The sequence below is a fragment of the Haplochromis burtoni genome, unplaced genomic scaffold (genome assembly GCF_018398535.1).
Source record: "Haplochromis burtoni strain Fernald_Lab_line unplaced genomic scaffold, NCSU_Asbu1 Contig_1, whole genome shotgun sequence".
Taxonomy (NCBI): Eukaryota; Metazoa; Chordata; class Actinopteri; order Cichliformes; family Cichlidae; genus Haplochromis; species Haplochromis burtoni.
The window spans coordinates 6,604,928-6,616,375 of NW_024582362.1; the positions used below are offsets into that span (position 1 = coordinate 6,604,928).

General features: G+C 41.5%; 1 long non-coding RNA gene across 1 annotated transcript in view; it reads right to left on the bottom strand.

The window, feature by feature from the left end:
* LOC121812277 overlaps positions 1-10,005 on the bottom strand; it is a 102,917-nt gene extending 92,912 nt beyond the window's left edge. The window contains exon 1 of the long non-coding RNA XR_006052969.1: positions 9,885-10,005. This is a non-coding gene — a long non-coding RNA (uncharacterized LOC121812277). The remainder of the gene's footprint in view (positions 1-9,884) is intronic.
* Between the last annotated feature and the right edge of the window lie 1,443 nt (positions 10,006-11,448).

The following is an 11,448-nucleotide window of genomic DNA, read 5'->3' on the forward strand; positions in this document are numbered from 1 at the left end:
AATACTCCCAACGAAACCAAAAAAAAAAAAGAGAGAAATATATCCCTCCATCTCTCTGTCCATAACTTTATCCCTCTCTCCTCAGGTGTCTTGTTTCCCGGTGCGTCGATATAGATGTATGAATTCGTTACAGAAGGATCGAGCGCAATGCATTGGCTTTGCTGCTTTGTTAAGGATAAGGGGTGTGCAGGCATCATAGACTTTGCCGTGTTTAGCGCGTGAGCAGCAAGAATGGAGCTCATAGATAAACCGATTGTACTTATGTGTGCCGTTTTTCTGTTCAAGGCTCAGAGCATCTTATCTTAGTAGCTGAATCCTGAGGTGTTTTGTAATATTAAAACTATCTTTCACTTTCTGGCTGAGAGGTATTTTAAATAAATGTATGACTTCTTCGTTTTGACACTACACTGCTGTACAGTACCGAAACATCGGCGCTAAGATTTAACAGCACATACTTTTATGAGTTGTAGATTTCAGCGTGATGCAATAGGTTCAGCGTAGCAAAGTGCGCTCCTGCAGGATATTAAGATGAAGGTTTCCAGGTATTACACAATGTGAGCTTCGAGTTAAAGGTCCATGTCATGTATTTTATGTTTGTATCTCAGTTGGCTGGCATGTATGAAACAAGCAGTTGTGCTGAAGCAAGGGCAGGTTATTTCAAGTTTATAATGTAATTCGGGCAAAAACCTTACAGTATGGAACATAATCCCCACGAGTGAAAGTATACTCGAACGATTTTTAATTCAGAGCTCCTGCACAAAAATAACTATCTTTTAAGCCTCTTAAAAATGCTGAAAAATTAGATTTGTGATGCGCCGGTGCATAAACACAAGTTTGCATGAAAGGCAATAATTTATGGCCCATATTTCACTCTGATTAAAAACCTAAGCAGCGATTATAGTGACTACTCAGCAATCTTCTCTGACATCAAGGCATGTTTTTTTTTCCACATTCTAATCCACTACATTATAATTATTCAGTCATTTCAACTTTCATAGGGGAAAATAATAATCTTTTGGTTATGCAAATGATTGGGAGGCTGAAAAGGCCCTCCTTGGCAGATGGCTGGTATTTAAAGGGAGGAATGTGGTCATTTGGGTATTTCTGTCAGGAGCTCGATCTTTGATTTAATGAAATGGGGGCTTAGGCTCATTCTGAAAAATAGACAATGCAATTATTTTATAACCAGCATCTCTTATTAAGCTTGTCGCTGGATTGTATATGTATGCGCAGGCCTGCTCGTGTCTTCGTGCGCATGGCTTTGTAGGCGTAAACTCTGCGTTTTAGTTTACACTCGGTGACCGACATTAATCACATTAATCCCAAATTGCTCAGTATCTGATTGCGGCTATTGATGTGTTTTGTTATTTATTATTCAAAGTTTGTTCTGCAGTGTCAGCTGCAATTTATCATTAAACAGATCATGTAGAAAAAATGTAAACTGCAATATGTTTGAGCAGGGTGTCCTGCAGAAAACTAAACTCTCATTTTTAAGCTGAGATTCTTTCAAATTCAGAAACGAAACAGTCAAAACAGATATTATTTTGGGATTAACTTAAATTCGAGCACTTGCTCTGTAACTCTCTGATACTCCTGTGTTTAGCTGGCTTTCTGCTCATTTATTTATCTCTCACCTCATAAAAGGACACAGTCTCCAGCCCCTTTGTCTTTAAAAGTGTCTAGCTGCCAGTCGGGTATCCAATCCCCTGCCGTTACGGCCAAATCAGGATAATAACACCTCCCTTTAAACCAAATGACCGCAGCGTGGGACTGCCAGCTAAAATTAATTCCACCTCTGACCAGAGGCAAGAATACCCCTCTGCTTAACCCCCTCTGCACACTCACACACCCATAAACACACACTTAAGCTCTTACATGCTCAAGCACATGCGCACACAAACACACGCAAACTCAAGTGGCTACATGCACACGCAGGCTGATGCTGAATTTGGAGTAGTCCTCATTCGGTCTCAGTGCGCACTACTCAGTCTTGATCAAAAGTCTAAGCAAACAGCAAAGCTGAAACATTCGGCAAAACTACTGCGCGTTTAAGCAACGCATTTTCTTTTTCCTCGTTTGGTGCTCCAACCTGGCAGAGAGCACACGCATGAATTATATAACCTAAAAGCTACAAAGTAACAAAACACCATTCTGTGATGGCATGCTGTTTCTTTTTAGCACAAAGCTTGTTAAAATGTGGTTAAAAAATAAATAAATAAATAAATAAATAAAAGTTTTGAATGGAACACTTGATACCACAACATTAGTTCCCTCTATCCAGCAATATTGATTTACAACATCAATATAGGCTGGCTCCCTCTTAATACATTTAACGTCTAAAAACAGCAATATGTCACAGCTACTTGACTGCGATGCCTCAAAATAAACACTTTGTTCCCAGAGCGCCGCACGACGCACGTCCGCTAAGATGCCTGAGTTTTGTTTTATTCGGGGCTTGTTGTTAAGTGACCTTTTGTTAACTCATATTTAAGTGACATTCATTCTCTTGTCTTGAGGCGCACTTTGTCTTTGTTACCGAGGTCTGTGCAGCTGTTCAACTTTCTGTGTTCTTCATGCTCGGCGCAATCATCAAACCGATAGAGGCTCTGCCGTTTTTTTTGAGGCCTTTAGAATGTTTACGCGCAGACAGGTGTGGCAAATGATCAAGATTCATTGCTGTTCATTTGTCTTAGCAAAACCAGAGGAGGGGAAATCCAGCTGCTGCCAAATTCGATTCAAGGTTCAGTGATTTTCTGATGAAGATATAGAGGATGTGAGTGGAAGCAAGGGGATTTTTTTTTAATGCAGACTTGCTCATAAATGAGTGCATATTTATATTTCTACACAGAAAACAACTAGCAGAATGAGTGCACATGTAAAGAAAACACTTAAATATGCGCTATTATCTCAGTCAGGTTGTGAAAATGAGTGCGCGTGTTTGTGTGTACACGTGTTGTTTCTAGGGCAAGTCTAAACTCTGTCATGTTGATTAGCTGTAGGTGTTAACACACTACATACTGCCTCATCTCATTCTCCTCCAGAGTGATCAATGTCACTCTCTGCCTCACTTCCTTTTCCTCTTCATCACTCCCTCTGTTCTCTCTTTGCCTCTAAAGCTTTCATTTTATACAATCTTTTTTACAAGTCTAAGCCACGCTCGTGTGTAAACATTTTACAGCACCGATTTCAGCTTGTTGCTAATTGTTCCTGCTCTGCTGCCAGTGGGTTGTAACCATGCAGGCATCAACAGATTGGAGGCTCTCAGCTGCCAGCCTCCCACCAACTGCCTTTGTGCCTCTGCCACTTGACATCTCCATTCGCCGTGTGTGATGATGTAAATAATTACACTCAATTAGCACTTAATTAATGATGCTGAAACAAAAGGACAAGTCCCTGGGCGCAGCTCGTCTCCTCTCTCTGTCTCTCTGTACACAGGTCTCTCTCTCTCTCTCCACACACACACACACACACACACACACACACACACACATCAGGGAAAACAAAACATGTCAGCTTTTGACAATGTGCCATCTGTCCTCGAGCCAACAGATAGGCTTAGACACACGCACACACAGATACAGCCCCTCAGCGCCCATAAGACATGCAGAAACACTAATCGGGTCCTTAGGCGAACATAATTACAGCTTGCCATGTTAATTACCTAACAATTAGCAGCCGTCTTTTCCAAGGGGCAATCAATGAATTAGCTTGCGATTCCCGTGTTGAGTTGCCAGCCGAGCCCTCCCGTTCACACTCCTCCTCACTCCTTCCCACTTGCTCTTCAGACACTTTTTCTGTTCCTGCCTAGCACATATAGAGCAAGTGCCTACATGGCACAGAAAACAGGAATTAATTCACACTTTGCCCAATTAGCTTATTTTATAACCCAAGGCAGACTGTAAAACCATTTTGCACCTTTAGTAAGCAAAGTGGTCAAGAATTTCATTTCTCCTCCGCTATGCACACCTAACGCCTGAGGGCAACAGTTTAAAATTCAATGTAAAACAGGCTGAGGAAAAAAAAACGTTAAAAAAATAATCACAATGGAGGAAATTGGACAAATTGGGCGTCTTGTATTGCTCTTTGTCTTCGTAATTCCTGCTCGTTATTGAATGAATAATGAGAAAATTTTGCTGCTGTGATGCCAAATATGAATCTTAATGCCAATTCTGATTGGAAACAAATTGGTGAAGCAGGTGCAGACTCGAGACTAATGATCAATAAAAAAAACCCCTCATATTTCATCTTTTTTTTTTCCTTTTTGAGGACCCAAAAACCTATCAGTATGAAAAATGTGCAGCCCTTACCAGAGAAACCATCCATCACTGCTCCTATTGAATTTCCCATATTAAAACTCCAATATGGAAGTCATATAGGCTGATAACACAATCAGATTGAAAATTGAGAAAAATTCACCTCCTACCGATAAATGTATATCACGGATTAGTGCACTTGGATGGTTTGAATCTGTTGACCTCTCGGAAGGTGAACAAACCTTGGGCTTTCTCGTGTTGCGATCAAGCCCAGCGAGAAAGTAGCAACGAAAACACTGACAAAGCATCGCCACATGCCTATATATATAGCATGTCCAAACCAGCAGCCCACTTATAGGAACGTGCACTATTTGATGTTTATAATTGAATTGCACCTCTTTCTCTCACCCTTATAGAAATTTTTATTCCTCTCATCACTCTTCATGTGGCAGTGGATATTACTGTGGATATTAGAGCGGTACAGATTGGCCTTTAGCTTCTTTTATTACTGAAATCCTGAGGCTGGCCACATGCGTGGGTAATTCATTCATCCTGATTGCCTTGTGTTATATTTACACATCTATGCGGCAGCCAGCCCGCTGTGGCAGCTGTTCATAACACATTATATAGCATGAAATCAAAAGATGAGTGGCATGTGCTTATTTATGTACATCCTGCTAAGAGGTGTAAAAAACATAATTAGACAGGCGCCCCCCAAGACGGGTACACATTCTTTCTTTCCCCTTCTTTTAGCATCGCCATCACAGACCACAACGGCCCTGCTAGGCCCTGCCACAGACAGATCTCTAATAGGCTTGGCTGTCTCCTTCTTAATTTGCTGAAATTGCAAAATCAATAGGTGTAGTCATAGCCGCCCGCTCCCTGTTTTAGTGGGAAAAGATAAAGTCTATGGGAAGGCAATCTTCACTTTCAATTTGCTCCCTGTTCAGTATTGAGGCCGAAGTGCTTATCACTCTACTTAAAGAGACCGTATGCCTGTCTCATAGTGCTGGTGGACATGTAAGGGTTTCATTCTGGAAACCTTAAAAGACACCTTCACTAGCATAAATGTAGTTTTTTAAAGCGCAAACCAAGTGATGTTAATAAAAAGTCGGGCCTTTTTTTAACAGAACTGCTGGGAAAGTGAAAAAATAGGTATGCATTTTGTGTTTTTTTAAACCTGTTTTGTCTTAAAGTTGATGATTCTGCACTGCCCCACCTACAACTACTGCTCTCTGGATGTGAAAAGTTTCATGCCTAGTATCTTGAGTCTCTTCTCAACTCAGTGAGGGGGTCTTCTAATTCCAAGCTCACATGGATTATGTGACAACATCTTGGCTTAATCTTTCACTGTGGTATCTGTATGCCACAATGTGTCACTGGAAATGTAGTTTTCCATAAGACAGCAATCCTCGAATTCAGAGGCGCTCTCAACTTTGTATATATATTAGAGGACGCTTTGATGAATGCATTTGTAGATATGAGTTCCTGGATGCAAAAGTGTAAAAGTGTTCATTTATGTTTCTTGTTTTTTTGAAAAGAAGTGTGCGCTCCAAACAGCTCTTGTCGGCAGGATCTTTTGTCTCAGCAAGCCTGTTCGTCCTTTCCTAATCTCCCCTTGATGCTGCCTTTACCCATAATCCTTTCTTTCATTAACTGCCCTCCTATATAGCGCCACCTTTATTGCAGTCTTTTACTTTCTAATTGCAAAGAGACAAGAGCAGGGGGAGGTGAGTGTCCGTGCTGCTGCGGGAGGCTGAGTGGGTGGTGGGTGCTTTCCGAGCATCTGCATAAGAAGTTGTGTTTTGCGGAGGACAGGCCACAATTGAGAGCAAAGGGTACGGGTGGGGTTGGCTTTTGTGGTTGATTGCAGAAATAATTTCACATGTAGAAAAGAGCTTAAAGAAAAAATTTTAATCTGGATATTAAGAACATTATATGTTCAAGTTAAGGGGGTCAGCTCTTGGCATGGCTGCTCCTGGCAGGAAATCCATAGAAATTAGAAACAGGATTTTGATGATGAAGATGAGAGGGGACGAGAGAGGGAGGGCGAGCGAGAGGGGCAGTCAATGTATGTACTTGTAGTACACCACCGTTTTAAGCGCAATCGTACCAATTCATGGAATTTCCTAATTACTTTGTGACTTCCAAACATTTTTAAATCATCCCACATTATAATACAATAAGCAGATTTACCGGAAGAGAGGAGGAGGAGGAGGTGGAGGAGGAGAGGGGGGCGAGGGGAGGGAAGAGGAAATGTTTCCAAAACATCCACTGGTGGGTTGCATTTTAAAAATGTTGTTTTCCTGTTGTTAGCACGAAAGAAGGGATGGAGGGAGGGATGGAAAAGAGAAAGGAGGAGGGAGGTTCAATTTTGAAAACACTCGTCCAGATGCATATTTATGACTGTGCGTCATAAATGCACTTTATGATAAGGCAAATAATTCACACGGCGCATCACAGACATCACTTTAACATATTCTATAAGCAGAGTTAAAGACCGCCTTGTTTGCCGTTTCCTATTTCACAATAACCCCCTCCAACAATACCCCCCCCACCCGCCGCCCCCATCCTCCCCACCTGCTCCCCCTAGCCCGTCTCTCTCTCTCTCTCTCTCTCTCTCCCTCTCTCTCTTTCTCGTCCACCAATGAATCCGAGCCTCAGCAAAGCTCCATACTTGGTTACACACTGGCCCCTATTGGCAGTCTTACCACTTGAACAAATCTAAGTGATGCATGCAAATGAGGGGGTAAAAAAAAACTGCATTTTTTCCAAATGGTTCAGCGATTTATTTGTTTATTTTTTAATTATTTGTTTCAAAATTTTTGAAATGAGTCAACTTGTAAAAGCAGGATCGTGTGATCTGTTTTTATTATACACCACGGTCATGATATTGTCTTATATTTCCAAATAATTCATGCAAAGAATCGAAATATCACACTTAAATCACTGACTACGGATTATATGTGTGCACTTATTTCATTTGCAGGCATTTTTAAATATATTTAAAAAATACTAAATCATTTCATATTGATTCTTTTGTGTGTGTGTGTGTGTGTGTGTGTGTGTGTGTGTGTGTGTGTGTGTGTGTGTGTGTGTGTGTGTGTGTGTCATTTCCCTTATTTTGCACCCAGACATAAATATTTGCTCAGGTCTGAGGGAATGAGTATCTCTGTCAAAAAACGTGGAAATTGATCCCAACAGTAATATCCCTCAATTAATGTTGGGAGTTTTCTTTTTCCAGGGAGGAACAGTGTGTCAGTACATTTCTGCAGCTAAATACATGATTATACTTAAGCCTCTGCAGTTAGGTGTGCCCAATTTCCACACACTAACACAGAAGGAACACAAGGTCACACACTGAGAGAGTCAGGGAGAAACGGGCAGAAATGGAGGACAGTGTGGGATGAAGAAATGAAGACACAAGGAAGAGCACGTTTCTGTTACATTTGGGAAACTACAGACAGGGCGAAAGCTATTTTACAAGCTGCATGAAGCCTGTGTCAGTTATGCGTTCAACATGAATCGTGAACATGGTCATTTTTCTTCTAGGAAATGGACTTATGTGGCATGGCCCACGAGATGTGGGGCAAACATATTTTGTCACACACGTGTATTAAATTGAGAGATTTTCTGAAATATATAAGTATACGCGCAACTTAAACAGAATAAACACCAATATATGATTTTTATCTCAATTTAAGGAAATAAAATCAGAGGTTTCTGCTTCCTGTTTCAAAATGAAAAAGATTTTCGGCTTTTCTTTGACTATTTAAAAAAAATTCATCTGGATTTTTTGACTTTTGTTTGAACAAAGCGAAACAATTGAAGGCGTCACTTATTTCTTTGCCTAATTAATAGGTAAAGAATTAATAAAGAAATGACTATTAAATGAAGCAGTTGTAGATATAATAATACTTATAATAAAAAATCCAAGCGTTATTTATGTTTTATGGTTCATGCTTTTAAATCGTGATTCTCATCAGATGTTTCTCACATGATTTCCTAATTATATCCTCAAAAAAATCAACTACACCACATATGTTAAGAGATTATGTTGTGTCCCATTTAACTCACATTTTCCATTCATTCTTAAGTGTAAATTTTTCCCCCAAAAAAGGCAAAAAGCACCAAAAACATGGGCGTTTTTTTGCTGTTTTTCCTCGGCTTATCAAAAGAATATAAGGGGTCCTCATAACAATTACGTAGCATTAAACAGATCCCCCACTGATCCCACATAATATTTTGTTCTTTTTTAGACTATATTCACATTACTTTGTGGCATTTTAATTGTTTTTTTTTTTATTCTTTCTTTTCAAATTTCATTTATATGAAATCTAAAAAAAGATCAGAAAACAATACAGTTCAGATTTTTCATTTTAGACTTTGGACCGTCTTTAAATTGCAATTTCAAAAATTCACGCTGTGGCGTCACAGAGCAGGTGTGTGGCAACCTAATGCAACAAAAGCCACTGGAGTTGTCAAAAAGACTTTTTTTTATGGATGGTAGTGGGTTTGCATCTGTCACCACATACACACGTATTCATTCCAAGCTTCTCACACTGAACAAAAACACCAAACGTGTACATCAACATAGACACACATTTTGTTGATCCCACAGCTTTGGAACAGTTACTCTTCCCTATGCAAATGAGCCGACTCTCTCCCGCTCCCGATCGTGGTAAAGTGATATGAACTGCTGAATATAAATGATTGGGAATGATTGATAGACCCTCCCACTGACCACCCTCCACAGACAGATAGAAATCCAGACAGATATATGCATCTCTCTTTCTCCTTTCTCGCCTTTCCCTGTGTCTCACCCACTCACTCAAACAAGTAAAAACATATATATATGCTAGTTCATCAACAAGTTATAAACTATTAATAGCGCTTCGATTCAACACTAACACCCAAGAAACACTCCCTGAGCTTAGGTCTCATGCACAGCAGGCCTCAACTGGCCCTGGAAATATCCAAATATGTGCAATCTTCCCAATAATTAGTACATTATTAGAATACAGTCCCCATCCTAATTCATGACAGAAGTGCCAGAGCGGCCAAAGATATTTTGAAGACTAGCTTCCAGAGAAGTTGAACGTCAACTCCGTAGACTACAGGACATGGCCAGTATACATGAATAAATCAACTCAATGGACCATGAGAGTTTTCAATAAGTCACTGCAGCCAGTTTAAATCCCTCAAGGTGTCAACTTTCCTCCACTTCAAGCCTTAACGTGTGACAAGTAAGTGCTGAAAAATCCATCTAACTGCTTCTGCAACATCCCGATTGACAGCACAACTCACCTCACTGTTCAGTGCATTAAATTTAACTGCATCTCCGCCGTACCTCTGCATGTACTTACTGGGCTCTGTCCTGACAAAGCAGCACGCTATGAAGAAACAAGACCTGTGCTCAGGAGGGCCAAGCTCGCACAATGGCCTCTTTAAACACGCACAAGAATGAGAGCGGGTTTACAATGAGAAACTAACAAAAGCACACAGCTAAGACTGGAAATATATAATACTGTGTACAATGTAGAATGACGAGAAAAATAATAAGAAGCCTATGCGGTATAACGGCATGCCGGCGCAGACAAACACCAAATATCTACAAAAGAATGTATTTACCCGACTGTTTCCATCCGTTCCCTTTCCCCAATGCCCGACTGGCCAGGTGTGTGTATGTCAGTGTGTGAGCTACTGTTGGAGGGTCTGTGTGTGATTTCTTTCAGACAGGAGACTGGAAATGGGGTAGAAGCCATTACGCTGGGAGAATCACCCAGAGCACCCCGAAATGAGGGGCAGGGGCCTGTCAACACGCATGGTTATGTGTGTGCTTGTGTGTGTGTGTGTGTGCTGGCAGGGTCCAGCCGGTGACCTTCTTCAAATGAGCCCCCCATGATTTATTTACTGTGCCCTTATCCAACCTCTCCCAGCACACATGGACACATGATTTCTAGTATTTCAGTGATAAGGTAGAATCTGCAAATGTGGCTCTTTTTTTTTTCCTCGTTCAGGACAGGACAGGCAGGAGAAAATGGTGTTTGGTGTGAAGAGAACAGATCGGTCACCCTATCTCACACCGCAGTAGCATCTTATTTTCCTCTCCATTTCTCCGCTCTCCCTGTCCTCTTCTCATTTTAGCTCCTTCTCTAGAGCCAGCGTCTGCCTCTCACCCTTATTCTCCCATCCTCGCCCTCCCTGCGCCTTCCCCTCTCACATTTTGCACCGCCAAGACTAGCAAGTCTAGATGCCATCTCGTGCTTTCGCTCTCTCTGTTTCGCTCTTTCCTTCTTCTTTTTTTTTTCTCTCTTTCTCCTCCATTCATCCGTTTTCCCGTCGCCCTCGCTTTCTCCCTCTCTTGGTCTTTCTCACTCTCCCCCGCTCCCTGCGAGGGGGGTGGGGTTTCACTGTCGTGGAGCGAGATGAATTTCTGATTGCTGTCGGGCAGCGCGGAGCACTCTTATTGGTCAGAGTAAGCCAGGGAGGAGAGGCAAAGGCACGGAAAGGAAGAAAAGGAAAAAAAAAAAAAACTGAAAAAGGATAATTTTTTTTCATTGGGTGCATATGACCATAATTGCACCCCTTCCTTTTCCTCCCCCTCTCTTCCCCTCTCTCAGCAGAAGCAGCAACACGCTATAATTTGAACCACCGGAGCCAATTATGCAGATTAGCTTGCCCCAGGTTGACCAATGACCTCCCACGCCAACCCCCCACCCGTTTACATTTGTTTACAATATGCAAATTACCGCTGGGTTCCAAAACGTGCTGGAGGGTGTCAAAACACCTTTTGCGGCATTACAGTGTTAGTCTAAACTGCCCCCCCCCTCTCCACAAGCCCCCGCAATGCTCCCACATGTGAGTGAACATGTGCAAATGAAAGAGAAACAACTTAGCATGAGATTTTGTTTGATGAAGTGTTTGATGAAGTGTTTTGGAGGTTTTTGTGCGACAAAAACTTATTAATACTGCAGCGTTTTGCCCTTAACTTCTGACATGGAGTTAATGCTCTATAAAGTAATTTTTTTTCACTCTTTCTTCCCAGCATTTGTCCTTTTCTCCATCACTCTAGATTAACTCACCCGTCTTTCCCAAATCATCTAACCATCCCTCGGTACCCCTCCTTTTCCCTCTGTTCTTTCTCCCAGCCTTCTCTTTCCAAGTCCTTCCACCTATGTCTTCCTCTCTCGAT